Below are 20802 nucleotides of genomic sequence, written 5' to 3'. Positions count from 1 at the left end.
TGGTGGTCTAACTCAGACAAGACCTGAGCCAATGTGAGAATTTTGAATTTCTCCTTTTTGAGGAAGAGATTGTCGGTCCGAAGATCTAAAATGGGCTGATGCCCTTTGCCCTTCTGCGGAATCAGAAAGCAGCAGGAATAACAGCCACTGCCTACTTCTGAATCTGGGACCTTTTCTATAGCTCCTTTGGCCAAAAGAGCCGTAACTTCCTCTTGGAGAAGCTTCAAATGATCCTCCACCAGCTGTTCCTGAGTTGGTGGAATAGGAGGAGGAAATGAAAGGAAGAAAGAAGAATAGTCTTCCTGGACGATCTGCAATACCCACCTGTCTGTTGTTATGGATCTCCAGCGGGGGAGATGATGACGAATTCTCCCACCCACTGGAGTACTGTGGTCCTGCAGAATCAGCCTAGGAGTGCTTGGAGGCTGCAGCTCCTGGGGCAGTGTGGTAGACGACTTCTGGCCTCCATTCCGAGGATGGAATGAACCGTGTCCACGTACGGCTTGGGCAGTCTGTGTGGGACGGTGGCTGGGATATGGCTGGCGCGACAGTAAACCCCTTACATTGCCACGAAAGGAAGACTGGCCATGAGGAATGGAGGAGAAGCACAAGGATCTGGCCATATCCCGAGAGTCCTTGAACCTGACCAAGGCCGAATCTGCCTTTCCATCAAAGGGCATGCCCATCCAATTGGCATGAACATACCTGGAGAAGCCAGTTGTAAGAAGCCAGGTGTGGCGCATCCAGGCCACCATCGTTGAAAATTATCTGCCCAGCAAATCGATCGTATCCAAACCACACCATTTGATGAATTTTGCTTCATCTCTCCCGTCCTTGAAAGCTTGGGAGAGCACAGCCCGGGCCTCCTCCAGGACTTGTGGCAGCACCTGTGCAACCATCTCCCAAAGAGAGTGGCAGAAACGGCCCAATAAGCATGCCGTATTCACCGACAGCAATCTTTGGTGTGGCATTGGCTGAGGAACTTTGGGTCGCCCGGAGCTGGGCGATGGCGGTGTGCAGTCGCCCTATTCACAGGAGCCCTGTGTTAGGCTTGGACCATGTTCCTAGAAGGACGTCCATAAGTGCCTCATTAAAGGGCACTAGGTGTTCAGAGGTGGAAGCCCCAGGTTGAAGCACTTCCATCTGGAGATTATTCCTAACCTGCACTGAGGGCAGCTCAAGTCCAAGGACCTCAGCTGCCCCCTTAAGCACCATGGCATAGGACGCTCCCTCCTCTGTAGCCACTGTAGGAGGAGAGAGCATGCCAGTGTCTGGGGAAGTATCCACACAACTGGCTTCCCCAAAGTTCCCTATACCAGTCTATCGTCTCCTCAGAGACATCCTGGTTCTCTAATGGGTCTCCATACTCCTCCCATTCCTCTCCTGAGCCCAGCACGAACACAAAGTGCTGAGGCAACAACATAGAACCCCTGGGTTCTGTCAACGTTGCAATCAGCGTCGATTGACGCTGTTCCGGCTCTGTGTCGTCACGGATGAGGATGGGGTTTGCGCCACCGATGGGCATCGGTGACGTCTCAGGCACTAACTCTGGGTTTGACGCCGGGGGAGGTCGCTATGGTACGACCGGCAGCGACCTAGATTCGGAATGGGATCCTTGAGGCCCCACTAGTGCCGTGACCAAAGCCAACGCTGTCGAACACAACAGGGCCCCATCCAACCCAGCGGGTCCAGAGGGCTTTCCAACTGGGTTGTTCCGCTCAAATAGGCAACACATGGCCTTGTGAAAATCTTTAATATGAGCGGGAGTCGCTCTGGCTCCCGGATATGGATGGAGGAGCAAAGTCGACTCAGGCTCCGGCTCCACTCAACCGTACCTAGAGCGTCAGTGCTCTTTACCTCTCTCGACGATGGACACCAGTTGAGGTGAAGTCGAAGTCCGCTTGGACTTCTTCTTCTTGTGCCTCTTCCCAGAGTGTCCAGACGACCTCGAATGGGAGGAAGACCTCCTCGTCTTCGAATGGGACCATGACCTTTTTGGAGTCTCGCTTAATGGTGTTGACTGCCGGGCCACGAGCAACTTCATCGCCCGCTCTCTCAAGGTCTTCAGAACCCTCGACCGACAGTCTGAACACGTCTTCGAAACGTGGTCGTGTTCAAGACACCACAGACATACGCGGTGGGGATCGGTAACCGACATCATGCGGGATCAAGTCCTGCATGGTTTAAAACCAGTCTTCCTACCAGGCATCCCTCGCAGATGAAGTCACTACTCAAAACATTGACAAAAGTCAATGGCAGAGGGGTAGCTCTTCCCGGATCAGCGCTTAACTGGCGCAGAAAGAAATGAATTGACATCTGCGTACCTATGTGGTGCTTATGTAGCTACCATGACGTTATAACCACCGCTACCGACGCCAACAACAGCACATGGAGCCACCCAATGTCACGTGCAAGGGGTATTGCTCAGCAAAAGTTTCTGGATCCAGCCTGACACCTGGGAAATTCATAGGTAAGGAATCTGCAGCTATATCAGATTTACATTGCAATGACTGGTGAACCATAGCCTCCCTGATTTCCACTACTGGTTGTGGAGCAAAAAGGGATCCAACAAACCTGCATTCATGACTAGGGTAGAGGACAGCAGCACTAAAGAGAGCTGGGTTGGCAGGAAAGACAAGGCCATATGTATTGGCCCCATCGCTACAGCTCTCACCTGGCTTTATGGATTCCATTTGCCTTGGATATGAGGTTACTGCAAGGGTTGTAATAGGCTAGTTACCCACACTGCCTTTCAGCTTTTCCATTGCAACAGGCTCTCCAATGCTTCCAAGTCTGTCTCACCCCTTGCCAGGTCATACGCAATGTATCAGTGTAGAGACCCCTTGTAATAGTTGAACCATCAGAGGCCCACGAACCAGCAAGCCACAAAACTGCTACTCCCGTTCAGTGCCAAACTGCAAGCCATTTTTGAGATAGCTGCTGTTCTCATCTGGTCTCTCATGCTCTACCCATGCCTGAGCTCTATAATGATGTGTGTTTACCCTCCGTCATCTGGCACATGCAACAGTGCCTTCCCCTTACTGTTTGGCACACTGTTGCTTTCCACCAGAATGCAAGAGGAATGCTCTACCCACATTTTGCTTTGTTGGTCTACCTCCTCACTACCATCATGACTCCAGGTGGATTACTGACACAGTATTCATTCCAGACAAAATTACCTAGAAACTGTTAGGCATCACCAGGTTATTTACTTCCCTGTTAGGCAACTTCTTTGCCTCCAATATAAAGATCAGCCTTGCCAAAACCGTGCAGTGAAGCACTCCTTCTCAGGGACTACTTCATCGCCCAATCTAAAGGGACTTCACTGTAGACTTTATGGCGAGGCGGTACCTCCCTTTTTCCATAACGCTTCCTTTAACACACTCTTTTGTTTTATGTCTGTCTGACACACAAGACTATCTTGCTTCACTCATGGAAACACCCCATAAGCTTTTTCTTTAATCAGGACCCCCCTTTTCAGTCTTCTAGATAGTGCTCTTTTTTTCATTCAGCCGAAGGATGTCTCATGCAGTGGGTGGGGAAGGACCTTTGGATTAGGTGTAACACATACCCCACTGTGCCCGTCTCGTCTTTTGCCAGGCACGACAAGTATAAATGACAGCACCCAATAACTACTTTCGGAGGAGAGGTTTGCCCAGTGAGGCTGTATACCTCAGTAAACTAAACAGTGGACAAGAAACATGACCATTTGTAAATAAATTTTGTGTTTTATGTACCATGGCCACCAGTTGTCTTTACATTATGCTGGGTGTTAATGTATCATTAGCTGAAATAAAAGAGTAGAGTTGGGCAAGACCTATGGCTCAGTGAATGTAATCAATATCCAAAGGTATTACTTCACTTCTACTTTTCTTTGCCTCATCACAATTCAGACTCAAACAGTTTGCTGCTCACATGAAAGTTTAATGTTTTTTTAATGATTTTCTTCTGTGGAGATGTTGCTCTCTATTCAACTGACTATTGCCTTGTAGTCTCAGCAAGGCAGATTCATTTTAAGTCCTTTGATCTTGCCATATGGAGTGCGCTAGAAGAAACAAAACCCCAATATTTAGAGTCAACATTTAGTATGTTAGATTTAGAGAGAATATATATGAACACATGCCTTCTTACAAAATATTAAATCTAACACTTTTTGTTCTTTTTACACAATATACAGATACTTTGAGCAAGAAGCACACACTGGAAGTTAGGCCAAAGGAGGTTAGGAAAAGAATTACCCAAACTGTGACTGGTGAAATAGGTCCTAGTTTCCAATCATTACCTACCAACAGGGTATTCCTTCACCAGTAGGATGCTTTCCCCCAAAAGAACACAGCCACTTTAAAGTTTTCATCAGGGGAGAGCTTGCATTCTCTACTGCTCCTCTCCTTACCCTTATGTCACTACAAGTAACTTCCGGGGAGTGCGGGGGTTGGGCATCCTACTGAAGGCACAATTTAATTGTAATTAAAAGTTAACGGATAAACTCTGATACCTGTGCAAACAAGAATTTGCACGAGGATCAGAAAGATGAGTTGTATGTTATTTTTCACACGCTCCTGATAGATTCCGGCATATCAAATCTGCTGAAATGCATCTGGTAGGGGGAAAGGCCTTGAAAAAAAGGCACAATTTGAGGAATGCTGTGTATACAAACCGTTTCTTCATGTTATGCCTCTTGAAACACATAATAGTAGGTATTTACCACAAATGCTACATACTTCTCTCCGGGTTAATGGTGTTTACCATGGTTAGCAAACACTCCACTGTAATCCACCCAACTTGTAATGATGGCCTCTTATTGAGCTGTAATAGAATCAAATTTAAGACGCTGGAACAGAGGCCTGTCAACAACTTTGTCAAATTATCCCTCAGCTCAGACCAAGCCCTGTAGGTTTAAAATTTAAGAAGTCCTGGGGATGTATAAATTAAGCATAAATGAAGAGAAGTTAAAAGATAAAGAATGAAAAGTTACTTGTAATCCTAGATCCCCATTTTGGGAATCCTCATTGAGGGCAAAAAGATTTAAATAGTCCCACCCATTTGACGGTGCTCTTTACAACATATAGGGGCTTAAGCCCCTTGCGCCACCCCTACGTCACTTTTCCCATTTGAAAAATTACGCAAAAGTGGCGCGGGGGCTTGTGAATAAGCCCCATAATATATTATGGCTTGATTTAGAGTTTGGCTGACAGGCTACTCCATTTTAACCACCATGCCCAATTTAGTGTAAAGTTGGTCGTCATCTTTCGATTTCCTTTGCCCTGATTGGCTCCGTCTGTGAAAAAAGTACCTTACTCTGTAAACCTCACAGCGAGATGGCTGTCGCAGTAAGAGCATCCCACTACCAGCCATGTTTAGTGCGGATGGTCTGATGTTCTTTTTTGCTGTCCCTCGCAGCCAGGGAAAACCTGGCGGTGATGAACAGAAAAAAATATTGACCCCGACTCCATAGGAAAAACTCTCTGGCTGTGGAGATCCTTAGTTATCTGTTTTTCAACTGAAGTTTTTGAAAATCAAAAAGTTTAATGGACAGCTGTCAAAAACGTCAGAAGCAAACCACCAAACGTTAGGTACTTTCACAGGCCAGCAGTGGATCTCTAAATATGGTGATCCTTTGTCAGGAAAGTGATGGAGGTAAATTATTTGCCCTGACAGAGTAAATATCTCCATACAGTAAATAAGGCCCTTTGTCAAGTCTCACAATTGTGCATGCACCCTGAATATTTATATTGTTAAACTGATTATGCTTGTGCTAATACTGGGGGAGTAGCAGCAGGGATTGGGAGAACTGCATGAAGGGTGCAGGAGCTCTACAAGAACTAGAGGCTAAGGGGTTAAATGGACACCCTAGCATTCAGCTTCCCAATGTGTCCTGCATCTGCACCAGGGAGAACAGTGTCAATCATTGTTCTTCCAAGAACTGGATCATCAAGGAGAACTACAGGCACTTATTTATTGGACTGGCGTGTCTCCAGTGTTGGGGCTATCTACCAAAAGAGTGCTGTTTTTGGGTGTTGTGATTGATTAGCACGGCGAAGCCTGTGCCTTTTGGTGCCTCTGCTTTTTTTGTGTGCTTTGTGTGTTTAGGGGCAAAGTGAAGATGAACCACTGTGAGGTCTAAGGTGTTCACTTAAGAGAGTGACTCCATTTGAGACCAAATTCCTTGACTCTGAAGAACAAGTTAGTGGGTTCTTCATGCTGGTAGGAAACTATCTGTTACCATGGACTGAACTGGCCAAGCTTTCTGGAAAGGATCAATTTCTCATATTCTCTTCATTCATCGTCCACAAGAGAGATAACAAAGCTGCCACTCATGTCAGTTCATGTCCTTCTGATTAATTCTCTGCTCCAGGGAAGGCACTGACAGCCTGAAAATGATTTGTAGACCCAGACATTTGCATGGTTGTCACCACTGACTGGAAGTCTTGCAGGACCTTGCTGCATTGATGGCCTTTTCAATTTTCCAATTACAAAATACAATTGGATAGTTGGAAATACAGTAAGGTGTCCAACAGCGCTGGGGCAGTGGTGTTAGTGGAGGGGCAAGGAAGTGGTCATCAGGGTAGAGATCTGCAAATGAGTGAGTGCCTAGCTTACTTGCGTGACCAATTGCCTTAGTGTCGATCTCGTTTCAGAGTGGCTTGTAGGGGAGGAACAGAGGCATGATGAATGGCCAGGGGGAAGCTCTGTACAGTTTGATTGCAACGTGAGGTTGGAATGGAGTAAGGTGGATTCAGTAATGCAGGAAGTGGGCCTGAGCGCACAATGCGTATATATGCAAGTCCGGGGCACCTGTCTCACTCTGTGATTGTGGCAGTGTAAGCAGTTCATATGTGGAATGGGGTTGTCGGCCAGCCCACACCAGCGATATCAATTTGGAACATAGGTGCTTGAGGAAGCTAACAGTAGGAAGGATAGGAACATTCACAAATAGATAAAGTTGGGTAACACAATCATTTTCCCCATGGCAATATGGCCTGCCATCGACAGAGTTAGTTAGGAACACATCGGAATGTGGTCCTCCAGCCAGTCCATGGCGCAACTGTTGTTGGCTCGCCACAGCTCTTCAGAATCTCTGCTATTCCAGATGCGTAAAAATTTGATTGGGCTCAAAGCTCATTGCAGTGAATATTCAGAGGGGAAGGGGGAGGTTGCTTCCATCAAAGGGAAGAACACCGACTTGGCCCAATTTACCTTTATGCATGAGTGGTCACCAAATCTCACAATCTCGCGAATCAGAAGTGCCAAGTTGACCTGGGGGTCTTTCACATAAAGAGTGATGTCATCTGTAACAAGACTCGGGGATGGGGCGTGGCTTGACCACCGGCAGGAATGGACGCGTGAGCTGAGAGCTCTGCGCCTGCCTCCTGAATTATCCTGTTTATAACTGCTGTCCTGGTGTTGCCTACGGCTCGGGGGGGGGGGGCCCCCGGGGCCGTGCAGATCACCTTGCACTATCCGGATCCGGGGGGCAGGCTGTCGACGGCGCTGGCGCTGGAATCCCTGCCTGATCCTTCGGAGGACGCTGGCCATCTTGGCGGGGCCTGCGCTGGAACTAGCATCCCCGGCCTCAGGTGATTATTGAGCCGCCATAGGAGGCGAGGGGGCCGGACGTGGCCGCGCCTGGTACCGAGGCGCTTGGACGCTGCTGCTGCCGCGCTGTGGAGGGTGGTAGCGGGCTGGACTGGGGCGCGGGCTGTGGGGGCCATCCAGCGGGGGTCCTCGGCGGCGGAGGAGTACCGGGGCTGGTGAAGCCGCGGGGTGGCCGACGCAGCGTGCTGGGCCGCTGTGGGGGTACAGGCTCCTCGGACGCTAACGGGAGCGGCAGGACTGGAGGGACGCGGCTGCCCTCGGCGGAAGGACACGGCAGCGGTAGCGGTGAGGACTCCCCCCTGCCCTGTGAATTTGGCGGCCACTGGGGGAAAGTGCCTTGGGACCCCCCACGGCTGGTGGAGTGGCTGACAGGGGAGCCGCGGTGAGCGGGCCAGGTGGAGGCGCGTTGGCGGAGCGCTCCCCTCCCCCACCCCTTCTCGCTCCTCGAGTGTGCTTTTGGAAAAGAGAGCTGAGGATGCCGAAGGGCGCAATCGGCGCAACAACATACGGGTGGTGGACCTGCCCGAAAAAGTCAAAGGAGACAGTATGATTACCTATCTGGAAGCATGGCTGCGAGATGTGTTGGCTCCAGAGGGCTTGTCACAGTTCTATACCTTGGAGCTAGCTCATCGGGTGCCGGCCCGCCCGCCGGCTCTTGGCCGACCCCCTCGCCCTGTGGTGGCGCGTCTATTGCACTTCAAAGATTGTGACGCCATCCTGCAGAAAGCGGGCAACGGGCCCCTATCAGGTGGACAATGCCTCTGTCTCCATTTATCCTGATTATTCTTATGAGGTACAGCGCAGTCGTTCTTCATTTCTGGCGGTCAAGAAGGCCCTCCGCGATGAGGGTATACAGTATTCTCTCCTGTTCCCGGCCCGCCTGAAAGTGATGGTCGACGGCAAAACGTCCTTCTATAGCACGCCAGATGAAGCATGGCACTGGATAGAGACGTACCGAGCTGGGACAGATGGTTTTAAGGGGATGGAGAAAACAACAAAAACCCAACCGAGGTCGCGTAGAGGCCAGCGAATCAGGAAACAAGCGGCGGATGGCCGGACGCCGTCGACGTCGCAGACGGACTTGGAGCGACGGGCGGCCCTCCAGGCAGTCTCCATCATATCCGGAGCGACTGCTGCTGCTTCATTGGCGGACTCAGGTTCTCAGCGGGGGTCCGATGAGTTGGTATCGGAGGGATCGGAGGACGGCTCCGGGATCATGCCTCATGTCACTCCGGGAACTGCTGATGGCCTTATGGACAAGTGAACTGTAAGCGTAGGACAGAGCACAGCGTTTAAACTGAAAGGTATTCGTGTTTCTCGTGCCTCCAGGGCTCTCTCCCCGTCTGGAGTGATATCTGTAGAACCTATGGTAGCAGCTATACCTGGTTGGGTGTAGCTGTCCCCCCGGGCACCGATTTGTGCTAATAATAGCTCTGAGTTCTTGTGTGTTTCAAACAAAAAAAGGTTCTTAGTCCATTGTTTGCATATATTTCATTTATTTTTCATGAAGATATATCTTTGATATTTCACTTATGAATCCAATGCATTTCGGCAGTGTCGTCCTGCCTTCATCAGGGAAATAGTAAATCTACAATTTAAAGAAAAATCATTTTAACCTGCACATTTCTAAACCTTTAGATTACACATTAAACATGTTTCTTGAAATTCACCCTTCTGTTGTATCTATCTAACTTTTAAATTAAAGTTTCACATACAAAATACACACGCGTGTTATCTATTGGTAACTCTGTCACTCTGTTGTTTAAATGACCGTTCTTGCCTTGATAAACATCATCAACATCAAGAGTTTCTTGTTTTTACATTCATTTGGACTCCAAATAGCGCTGCTTAAACGTTGTTAGTAATGTTAAACTGTTCCAAGCGGCTTTCTTATTGCACGCGGGTACAACCTGTTATTGTGCTACATTGTTGCAACATTCAATCGCGGGTCTGACTAGATGGCCTCGCATTACGCGCTGGTAAACTGTTATTTCATTTATGACACGACCTCACTGGTGTGTAAAATAAAAGTATTTAAACTGGCGTGCTAATGGGTGCTTAGCTGCTCGCGCTTGTTATAAAATGAAAAATCTTTATGCTTCTGTTCTTACGCGTTTAGGAAATATAAACAGCCGCTTCACTGCTTACCTCGGCGTTTCTGTTACTCGCGCCATTCCTCTGTTAGGCTGAATCACCTCTCTTCTGGTGTTACCTGCTCTACGCGCGCGTTCTATTTAACTCTCACTTGCCCGTTTTTTATGTGTGCTTGCTGAAACTTTATTGATGTATCTCGATAGGGGCGGGGATTTACGCCAGTGCATGCATACACTATGTGTCTGTGGTACTTTCAACCTTAATGAACGTGTGAGTATCAGACTGTGAATGCAATATCCTTGTTAAGCACATTCAGTATCAACATCATGAGATTCTATAAATAACAAAGAAATTCAGTTCTTTCATTGAGACCACCCGGCTTCAGACTGCCCAAATTAAAAATCCAATAATTTTCCTGTTTAAGTAGTCTGTTTTTGTTCGTTGCACCTTCTAGTTTGGGCAATGCTTCAAGAACACATACTCGCAGTTGGCTGACATTATGTTGTAGTTCAGTGAAATGTTCTGCCACACTGGTTTTTTTGGATTTTAATCTAATCGTGCTTTTGTGTTCATTCATGCGGATTTTCAATTTACGTTCTGTATGTCCTACGTAAACATCTCCGCAAGGGCATTTAATCATATAGATTATGTTGCTAGAATCACAAGTTGCATTCACTTTTAATGGAATGGAATATCCCTTTTGTGGGTGTGTTATACTTGATCCCTTCATGATGTTGTTACATGTGCTACAATTATAGCATGGGACTGTTCCACGATATGGTATTTTGGGACCTTCCTCCTCTGTTGGTTTTAATAGGTCTGCTAAGTTTTTAGATCGTGTATGTGCGAAGATTGGTTCTTCTAAAAAAATTCCTTTGAAGTCTGTTTCCATGGTGAGCATTGGCCAATGCTTTTTGATAACTTGTTTGAATTGGGTGCTGACGGTGGAAAATTTGCTCACGCATGTAATGCGTGTGGTTGGTGCTGTTGTTTTCCTAGTTAATAACTCTTGTCTGGTTTTATGTTGGGCTCTTATTAAAGCAGCTTCAGTGATGTCTGAAGGGTATCCCCTTTCTGTGAATCTTTGTTGCATCATGTTCAGTTGTGCTCTACATGTGGATGCCTCTGAGACCACTCTCTTCACCCGTAGCATCTGAGAATATGGAAGATGTTTTTTGAGTGCTGGAGGATGATGGCTGTTATATTGCAACAAGTTATTTCGGTCCGTGGGCTTTCGATATAAGTTTGTGGAAAATGCCTCCTCCTCTTTTGTGATTTCAACGTCCAGATATTGTATTCTGGATGCATGGATGTTCCATGTAAATCCAATTTGATCCATTTTTGTGTCCATGATCTGTAATTGTTCTTCAAGTAAGTTTAGGGAATTTCTCCATATTATGAAGATATCATCTATGAACCGTACATACATGACTATGTTATCCATCCATTTAGGGTCTTGAAATACATGAGCTTCCTCAAAGGCTGCCATAAACAAATTTGCATACGCCGGAGCGGCGCAATTTCCCATCGATGTTCCGCTTTGTTGCATGTACCATTTTTTGTCTTGTTCAAAATAACTATGAAACAAAGTAAACTGCATGAGTTCTAAGATGAATATTTGTTGTTCATGTGAATATTCACTGTGTACTAGGGCGCTTTCAATAGCTTCCAGTCCTTGTTGGTGCGGTATTGAAGTATAAAGTGCTTTCACATCGATGGTAGCCATAATCATGTTTTCTTCCGGTAAAACAGTTGATAGTTTAACCAAAAAGTCTGTGGTGTCTTTCAGATATGATCTTGTTTTTAGTACCAATGGTTGGAGGTATCTGTCAAGGTATTTCCCTACCGGTTCGTGGATGCTTTGTTTGGTGGACACGATGGGTCTACATGGCGGTTTTAACAGATTTTTGTGAACTTTGGGAACTAGATAAATTGAAGGATTCCTGTGGTGTTCCTGTGTGAGATACTTAACAGTTCTTTCTGTAATGGTTCCTTGGTCGTGTGCTTTTTGGACGATGTCCCGCAGGACTTCTTTAATTGCTGTTGTAGGATTGGTATCCATCTCCATATATAAATTCAAGTCTCCAAGATGTTCTTTCATGGTGTCTTGGTAAAATGTTTTATTCAGGATGACTAATGCTCCACCTTTATCAGCCTTTTGGCATATGATGTTCTGATTCATTGCTATTGATCTGAGGATCCCAAATTCTTTTTTGGTGATGTTTGTTTTGTGTGGTTTATGTTTGGTGTTTAATCTTCTTAAGTCTTTACTACATAGTTGTTCATATAGGTCAATAGTTTTGTGACTGATGGGTGGCATGAATGTACTCTTGGTTTTGAGTCCTCTTAGTTCATTGGTTTCCATCATTGGTTGTTTTTCCACAATATTTTCAAAGAAGTGTCTGAGTCTCAACTTTCTTGTAAGTTTAAATAAGCTTACTTCAAGTTCCAAAGTATTCGTATGGGCTGTTGGGACAAATGATAGTCCTTTTTGTAATGTCGCTATTTGAATATCACTAAAATGATAATCCGATATGTTAATCACTAGGTTTTGTTGGTTTGTTGTTGTTTCTTCCTCTCTTTCTTGGTTAGTATAGACCTCGTTTGCGGTTGATTGGTTCTTGTTTCTTTTTCTGAGTCCCCTCCGGGGTCTTCGGTTTCTGTACGACCTTCCTCTAAAAAAGATACCGCTGTAGATGTGGTGGCTTGATCTTTTGGCTGTGTTTCTTTGGGGGTTTTGCTTTTGGTTTGGGTTGGCCTTTCACTATCCGTAGATGATGTGTCCGTATGCGATGTGTATCCTCTGGCTTGTCTTTTTCTCGCATAGACTTCTGCCCATGTGTAAACTTCTTGTAACTTGTAGTCCAAAGTATCTCGCTTATACTTCCTTAGTTTGCGCTCATTCACTTCTTGCGTGTGTTTAATTAATTGTGTGTTTATGTCATCCAGAGTTGTCTTCAGTTCTTCAGGTGTGATTAGTTTACCAATTTCTGCTTTCGTTTGTTCTATTTCTTGAGTTAATTCTTCTAATATTTGGGCCAGTTCCTCTATGATCAATAAGATTAGGTCTAGGCTACATTTGTTTAAGATAGCGAACCACTTTTCGGTGAAGTTTCTCGAATTTTTACACAAACTGGGTTTGAGTGCAATCCTGAGGCCTCTAGGTATTCTTTGAGCTTTATGATATTTAATCATAGTGGATGCGTGCATTCTCTGGTTGATCTCCTTTCTTGTTAGATACAATAGGTGTCTGACTTGTTGTTCCTTGTTTTTTGAATAGAGCCCAACATAAAACCAGACAAGAGTTATTAACTAGGAAAACAACAGCACCAACCACACGCATTACATGCGTGAGCAAATTTTCCACCGTCAGCACCCAATTCAAACAAGTTATCAAAAAGCATTGGCCAATGCTCACCATGGAAACAGACTTCAAAGGAATTTTTTTAGAAGAACCAATCTTCGCACATACACGATCTAAAAACTTAGCAGACCTATTAAAACCAACAGAGGAGGAAGGTCCCAAAATACCATATCGTGGAACAGTCCCATGCTATAATTGTAGCACATGTAACAACATCATGAAGGGATCAAGTATAACACACCCACAAAAGGGATATTCCATTCCATTAAAAGTGAATGCAACTTGTGATTCTAGCAACATAATCTATATGATTAAATGCCCTTGCGGAGATGTTTACGTAGGACATACAGAACGTAAATTGAAAATCCGCATGAATGAACACAAAAGCACGATTAGATTAAAATCCAAAAAAAACAGTGTGGCAGAACATTTCACTGAACTACAACATAATGTCAGCCAACTGCGAGTATGTGTTCTTGAAGCATTGCCCAAACTAGAAGGTGCAACGAACAAAAACAGACTACTTAAACAGAAAATTATTGGATTTTTAATTTGGGCAGTCTGAAGCCGGGTGGTCTCAATGAAAGAACTGAATTTCTTTGTTATTTATAGAATCTCATGATGTTGATACTGAATGTGCTTAACAAGGATATTGCATTCACAGTCTGATACTCACACGTTCATTAAGGTTGAAAGTACCACAGACACATACCGCTATATGTATCAACAAACCATTTTGCATTTCCTAAATAGCGAATTTTAAGGAATCGCTATTTAGGAAATGCAAAACGGTATGTATGTACAAAATCGCTTTCCAATAGCGATTCCTTAGCATTCCTTAATTTGAGATTAGCAAATTGTCAATCGCAAATTACCCCTTCATTTCCATGGGCCAGGAGGCCCATAGGAATGAAAGTGCAATTTGCAATTAGCACTTTGCTGATCGCAAATTAGGGATGTTTCCAAGGGTGCAGGGGTGTCTCAAGAACACCCTGCTGCACCCCTGAAAAAGACATTTGGGGGCACATGGCGCACATACATGCCCTAAGGGCATGTATGGGCGTCATATGGCACCTTTGGTTTTTATCAAAAAAGATTTTTGATAAGAATTCGCAAATTACCACCAACTAGAAGTTGGTGGTAATTTGCTACTCCTTAATGGCATTTTTTGCATTTTATTTGTTTGATACATTGCATTTAAGGAATCGCAAAATTTGCAATTCCTTAAGTGCAATCGCAAAATAAGGATTAGCAAATTTTGCTAATCCTTATTTTGCATCAAACTTGTTTGATACATTCCATTTGTCTATTTAGCATTCGCAAAGGCCGAAATTCGCAGAATTTCGGCCTTTGCGAATGCTAAATAGCTTGATACATATAGCGGATAGTGTATGCATGCACTGGCGTAAATCCCCGCCCCTATCGAGATACATCAATAAAGTTTCAGCAAGCACACATAAAAAACGGGCAAGTGAGAGTTAAATAGAACGCGCGCGTAGAGCAGGTAACACCGGAAGAGAGGTGATTCAGCCTAACAGAGGAATGGCGCGAGTAACAGAAACGCCGAGGTAAGCAGTGAAGCGGCTGTTTATATTTCCTAAACGCGTAAGAACAGAAGCATAAAGATTTTTCATTTTATAACAAGCGCGAGCAGCTAAGCACCCATTAGCACGCCAGTTTAAATACTTTTATTTTACACACCAGTGAGGTCGTGTCATAAATGAAATAACAGTTTACCAGCGCGTAATGCGAGGCCATCTAGTCAGACCCGCGATTGAATGTTGCAACAATGTAGCACAATAACAGGTTGTACCCGCGTGCAATAAGAAAGCCGCTTGGAACAGTTTAACATTACTAACAACGTTTAAGCAGCGCTATTTGGAGTCCAAATGAATGTAAAAACAAGAAACTCTTGATGTTGATGATGTTTATCAAGGCAAGAACGGTCATTTAAACAACAGAGTGACAGAGTTACCAATAGATAACACGCGTGTGTATTTTGTATGTGAAACTTTAATTTAAAAGTTAGATAGATACAACAGAAGGGTGAATTTCAAGAAACATGTTTAATGTGTAATCTAAAGGTTTAGAAATGTGCAGGTTAAAATGATTTTTCTTTAAATTGTAGATTTACTATTTCCCTGATGAAGGCAGGACGACACTGCCGAAATGCATTGGATTCATAAGTGAAATATCAAAGATATATCTTCATGAAAAATAAATGAAATATATGCAAACAATGGACTAAGAACCTTTTTTTGTTTGAAACACACAAGAACTCAGAGCTATTATTAGCACAAATCGGTGCCCGGGGGGACAGCTACACCCAACCAGGTATAGCTGCTACCATAGGTTCTACAGATATCACTCCAGACGGGGAGAGAGCCCTGGAGGCACGAGAAACACGAATACCTTTCAGTTTAAACGCTGTGCTCTGTCCTACGCTTACAGTTGACTACTTATCCCGCCTCTAAGGATAGAAGCACGCACACCATTGGAAAATGCAGTATGAAGACATTACAGCCTCCACAGACAGGAGAGCAGAGACATTCGCATATGCCACAGATGCAAGTGAAAAAATGTATTCATTAATCCAACCATTAGGAAAGGAACAAGTCTATTCAAAAAACAAGGAACAACAAGTCAGACACCTATTGTATCTAACAAGAAAGGAGATCAACCAGAGAATGCACGCATCCACTATGATTAAATATCATAAAGCTCAAAGAATACCTAGAGGCCTCAGGATTGCACTCAAACCCAGTTTGTGTAAAAATTCGAGAAACTTCACCGAAAAGTGGTTCGCTATCTTAAACAAATGTAGCCTAGACCTAATCTTATTGATCATAGAGGAACTGGCCCAAATATTAGAAGAATTAACTCAAGAAATAGAACAAACGAAAGCAGAAATTGGTAAACTAATCACACCTGAAGAACTGAAGACAACTCTGGATGACATAAACACACAATTAATTAAACACACGCAAGAAGTGAATGAGCGCAAACTAAGGAAGTATAAGCGAGATACTTTGGACTACAAGTTACAAGAAGTTTACACATGGGCAGAAGTCTATGCGAGAAAAAGACAAGCCAGAGGATACACATCGCATACGGACACATCATCTACGGATAGTGAAAGGCCAACCCAAACCAAAAGCAAAACCCCCAAAGAAACACAGCCAAAAGATCAAGCCACCACATCTACAGCGGTATCTTTTTTAGAGGAAGGTCGTACAGAAACCGAAGACCCCGGAGGGGACTCAGAAAAAGAAACAGGAACCAATCAACCGCAAACGAGGTCTATACTAACCAAGAAAGAGAGGAAGAAACAACAACAAACCAACAAAACCTAGTGATTAACATATCGGATTATCATTTTAGTGATATTCAAATAGCGACATTACAAAAAGGACTATCATTTGTCCCAACAGCCCATACGAATACTTTGGAACTTGAAGTAAGCTTATTTAAACTTACAAGAAAGTTGAGACTCAGACACTTCTTTGAAAATATTGTGGAAAAACAACCAATGATGGAAACCAATGAACTAAGAGGACTCAAAACCAAGAGTACATTCATGCCACCCATCAGTCACAAAACTATTGACCTATATGAACAACTATGTAGTAAAGACTTAAGAAGATTAAACACCAAACATAAACCACACAAAACAAACATCACCAAAAAAGAATTTGGGATCCTCAGATCAATAGCAATGAATCAGAACATCATATGCCAAAAGGCTGATAAAGGTGGAGCATTAGTCATCCTGAATAAAACATTTTACCAAGACACCATGAAAGAACATCTTGGAGACTTGAATTTATATATGGAGATGGATACCAATCCTACAACAGCAATTAAAGAAGTCCTGCGGGACATCGTCCAAAAAGCACACGACCAAGGAACCATTACAGAAAGAACTGTTAAGTATCTCACACAGGAACACCACAGGAATCCTTCAATTTATCTAGTTCCCAAAGTTCACAAAAATCTGTTAAAACCGCCATGTAGACCCATCGTGTCCACCAAACAAAGCATCCACGAACCGGTAGGGAAATACCTTGACAGATACCTCCAACCATTGGTACTAAAAACAAGATCATATCTGAAAGACACCACAGACTTTTTGGTTAAACTATCAACTGTTTTACCGGAAGAAAACATGATTATGGCTACCATCGATGTGAAAGCACTTTATACTTCAATACCGCACCAACAAGGACTGGAAGCTATTGAAAGCGCCCTAGTACACAGTGAATATTCACATGAACAACAAATATTCATCTTAGAACTCATGCAGTTTACTTTGTTTCATAGTTATTTTGAACAAGACAAAAAATGGTACATGCAACAAAGCGGAACATCGATGGGAAATTGCGCCGCTCCGGCGTATGCAAATTTGTTTATGGCAGCCTTTGAGGAAGCTCATGTATTTCAAGACCCTAAATGGATGGATAACATAGTCATGTATGTACGGTTCATAGATGATATCTTCATAATATGGAGAAATTCCCTAAACTTACTTGAAGAACAATTACAGATCATGGACACAAAAATGGATCAAATTGGATTTACATGGAACATCCATGCATCCAGAATACAATATCTGGACGTTGGAATCACAAAAGAGGAGGAGGCATTTTCCACAAACTTATATCGAAAGCCCACGGACCGAAATAACTTGTTGCAATATAACAGCCATCATCCTCCAGCACTCAAAAAACATCTTCCATATTCTCAGATGCTACGGGTGAAGAGAGTGGTCTCAGAGGCATCCACATGTAGAGCACAACTGAACATGATGCAACAAAGATTCACAGAAAGGGGATACCCTTCAGACATCACTGAAGCTGCTTTAATAAGAGCCCAACATAAAACCAGACAAGAGTTATTAACTAGGAAAACAACAGCACCAACCACACGCATTACATGCGTGAGCAAATTTTCCACCGTCAGCACCCAATTCAAACAAGTTATCAAAAAGCATTGGCCAATGCTCACCATGGAAACAGACTTCAAAGGAATTTTTTTAGAAGAACCAATCTTCGCACATACACGATCTAAAAACTTAGCAGACCTATTAAAACCAACAGAGGAGGAAGGTCCCAAAATACCATATCGTGGAACAGTCCCATGCTATAATTGTAGCACATGTAACAACATCATGAAGGGATCAAGTATAACACACCCACAAAAGGGATATTCCATTCCATTAAAAGTGAATGCAACTTGTGATTCTAGCAACATAATCTATATGATTAAATGCCCTTGCGGAGATGTTTACGTAGGACATACAGAACGTAAATTGAAAATCCGCATGAATGAACACAAAAGCACGATTAGATTAAAATCCAAAAAAACCAGTGTGGCAGAACATTTCACTGAACTACAACATAATGTCAGCCAACTGCGAGTATGTGTTCTTGAAGCATTGCCCAAACTAGAAGGTGCAACGAACAAAAACAGACTACTTAAACAGGAAAATTATTGGATTTTTAATTTGGGCAGTCTGAAGCCGGGTGGTCTCAATGAAAGAACTGAATTTCTTTGTTATTTATAGAATCTCAAGATGTTGATACTGAATGTGCTTAACAAGGATATTGCATTCACAGTCTGATACTCACACGTTCATTAAGGTTGAAAGTACCACAGAAACATAGTGTATGCATGCACTGGCGTAAATCCCCGCCCCTATCGAGATACATCAATAAAGTTTCAGCAAGCACACATAAAAAACGGGCAAGTGAGAGTTAAATAGAACGCGCGCGTAGAGCAGGTAACACCGGAAGAGAGGTGATTCAGCCTAACAGAGGAATGGCGCGAGTAACAGAAACGCCGAGGTAAGCAGTGAAGCGGCTGTTTATATTTCCTAAACGCGTAAGAACAGAAGCATAAAGATTTTTCATTTTATAACAAGCGCGAGCAGCTAAGCACCCATTAGCACGCCAGTTTAAATACTTTTATTTTACACACCAGTGAGGTCGTGTCATAAATGAAATAACAGTTTACCAGCGCGTAATGCGAGGCCATCTAGTCAGACCCGCGATTGAATGTTGCAACAATGTAGCACAATAACAGGTTGTACCCGCGTGCAATAAGAAAGCCGCTTGGAACAGTTTAACATTACTAACAACGTTTAAGCAGCGCTATTTGGAGTCCAAATGAATGTAAAAACAAGAAACTCTTGATGTTGATGATGTTTATCAAGGCAAGAACGGTCATTTAAACAACAGAGTGACAGAGTTACCAATAGATAACACGCGTGTGTATTTTGTATGTGAAACTTTAATTTAAAAGTTAGATAGATACAACAGAAGGGTGAATTTCAAGAAACATGTTTAATGTGTAATCTAAAGGTTTAGAAATGTGCAGGTTAAAATGATTTTTCTTTAAATTGTAGATTTACTATTTCCCTGATGAAGGCAGGACGACACTGCCGAAATGCATTGGATTCATAAGTGAAATATCAAAGATATATCTTCATGAAAAATAAATGAAATATATGCAAACAATGGACTAAGAACCTTTTTTTGTTTGAAACACACAAGAACTCAGAGCTATTATTAGCACAAATCGGTGCCCGGGGGGACAGCTACACCCAACCAGGTATAGCTGCTACCATAGGTTCTTATGGACAAGTGAACACATCTGGCTCTGATGGACATGTAGTAAGAGGGTGTATTCCTGGTCGCTGTATGGGGTGGGGGGTGCGGCAATGGCCCTGGACACGATGGCAAAGGGTTTGATCCACTATGTCATTGTCTAGAGAGTTGGGGGCAAGGGTTGCTCGGTCGGGGGCTCCTCTGGGACGGGGCGACACTGGAGGGGATTTCACACTTGAGGCTGAGCGCGAACGGAAGGGCAGTAAGATCGTTGTCCGGCTTGTCCAGGTGTAGGGCCACCCCCTCGACCTCATGTTAGTTGTGAGACTCTGGTAGCTACCAGAGAGTTCCCGTTATTCGGGAGTGGGTTTGGATGGGTAATTACAGTTAAGAACCTGTTCTGGGGAGGGGAGGGATGGGGTTTGTTGGGGAAGTTTTGGGTTTCAGAGACCTGTCAGTGTGCCTGCTAAGCTTGGATGGAGGTTGTTCTTTTGAGTACTCCGATATGGGGACCCGACTTGAGTTGAAATGTATCACCTGGAATGTGCGGGGGCTGAACTCCATGACGAAACGTTACAAGGTGCATGCCTATTTAGTACGTGGGGGATCCAGGTGGCCTTTTTGCAAGAAACCCACATTGATCAGGCTGAGGGGTGGGCACTACAACGTAGATGGAGGGGCCAACTGTTTTACACCACCAACTCTGCATATGCGAGGGGAACTTTAGTTTGGGTGAGGTCAGGTGTTCCCTTCCAACCTTTAACTACAGTGGTGGACCCAGAGGGGAGGTTTGTGGCAGTACAGGGACGGCTAGATGGAAGGGATGTGGTATTGTGTAGTGTGTATGCCCCAAATGTCGATCAGTCCGCTTTCTTCTCGCGATTGTCTGGGAAGCTGGCGTCGTTCCTGACGGGCACAGGTGTTTTTAGGGGGCGATTTTAATTCAGTCACTGACATAAACTTAGATCGGTCCCATCCTCCGTTAGCGCAATCTGCGGTTCACCGACTGGCAAAGTTACGACGTGAGTGGCAGAGCGCCTGGGGTTTAGTCGATACCTGGCGGACACACCACCCCGAGGCTAGAGATTACTTGTTTTATTCAGTACCGCATGATATACCCGTGCGACTCAACAGTATCTTGTG

At 44.2% G+C, this 20802-nt stretch overlaps 1 protein-coding gene across 7 annotated transcripts in view; it reads right to left on the bottom strand.

The window, feature by feature from the left end:
- LOC144754565 (uncharacterized) overlaps positions 1–20802 on the bottom strand; it is a 431150-nt gene that overhangs the window by 153375 nt on the left and 256973 nt on the right. The window contains exon 6 of one of the 7 annotated variants that reach the window (XR_013594745.1): positions 3448–4045. The exons of the other annotated variants lie outside the window; for them this stretch is intronic. The gene's annotated coding sequence lies outside the window, so the exon portion shown is untranslated. Of the gene's footprint in view, positions 1–3447; positions 4046–20802 lie in introns of those variants that run through there. 7 annotated transcript variants of the gene reach the window in all.

The sequence above is a fragment of the Lissotriton helveticus genome, chromosome 5_1 (assembly GCF_964261635.1).
Source record: "Lissotriton helveticus chromosome 5_1, aLisHel1.1, whole genome shotgun sequence".
Lineage (NCBI taxonomy): Eukaryota > Metazoa > Chordata > Amphibia > Caudata > Salamandridae > Lissotriton > Lissotriton helveticus.
This window is presented reverse-complemented; position numbering and strand designations above follow the sequence as displayed.